Raw genomic sequence first — 1182 nt, forward strand, 5'->3', positions numbered from 1 at the left:
GAAAATCAATAGTCTCTCAGAACAGTGCATATACCATGCCAAAACAAGGGCTAAATTCCTTGTGCTTAGAGAGCTGTATCAGTCAGCTTAAGCTAAATTAGGCTGCAGTAACAACCCCAAAACCTCAGTGGCTTACAATTTTTTTTCATTTACATTACATGTTTGTAATAGTCAATTTTGGCTATAATTCATGTTGTCTTCATTTTCAGGACTCAGGTTAAAGGAACAGCCCCTATGTGGGGAACGTTGTTCTAAGAGAGGGGAAAGAAAGGTGAGGAACAACATGACGGCTCTTAAAATTTCTGCTAGGGAGTGACACCTTTCACTTCCATGACATTCCATTAGCCAGAGCAAGTCCTAGGACAAGCATGATGTCAGTGACCACAGATGAATTATCCTGCCATGGAAGGGACAGTGAATGTTTTGCAGAAATAATATCATCATATACCACAAGGGTACATAATATCCCTGTCTCCCTTCAAAGAGTCAGCCTGTTACAGGACATAATTGTAGGCCTATTTGTTACATTCTTTTTGACAAAACTGGAAAACAGCTATTCTTCAGCTAGAAAGCCAAGTACCAGTTGAGAAAGAAAAAAGTCCTGGCTGAGATCTGAAAACCTTTCATTAATACTTCCATTGACCAGGAAGGCATCGGTATCAAGCTTGCTTACTGGGTGCCAGTGCCTCAGAAGACAATTCCAGAGACAGTGGTGGAGTGCTCTTTAATGAAATGCTTATCGCCATTGCTTTTAAGAGCTTAAAGGCCACAATTCGTGAGAAGACACAAACTCTGATTCAAAAGGTGATTCACAAGAAAGACTCTAAATGTGAAAAGGATCTTGGAATAAATACCTTAAGTTAGTTATTTTACATTTTCCCTTCTGTTTATGCACAAGAGTAATTTTTTTTTAATTCACATGTAAATAGTGGATTTTTTTTTTTTTTTAGTGGTGGTGGTGGTGAAAGAGGAGGCTAAATACCCAAAGGATTTTTTTATCCCTGAAGTACAATATACTCAGATATTTCTAATTATTGAAAATTTGTATAAATTATCTTTGGAACAAAATGTGCCCTTTCAGTCTTTAGACTTTATTTTAGGAAAATATACTTGCACATTTTCTCCCATTCTCTATGTTTTGGTGTCAGGCTTCATAATAACCTATGGCAAAGTATGCCAAAG

This window comes from Galeopterus variegatus, unplaced genomic scaffold, assembly GCF_000696425.1.
Source record: "Galeopterus variegatus unplaced genomic scaffold, G_variegatus-3.0.2 Scaffold460, whole genome shotgun sequence".
NCBI classification, from domain to species: domain Eukaryota; kingdom Metazoa; phylum Chordata; class Mammalia; order Dermoptera; family Cynocephalidae; genus Galeopterus; species Galeopterus variegatus.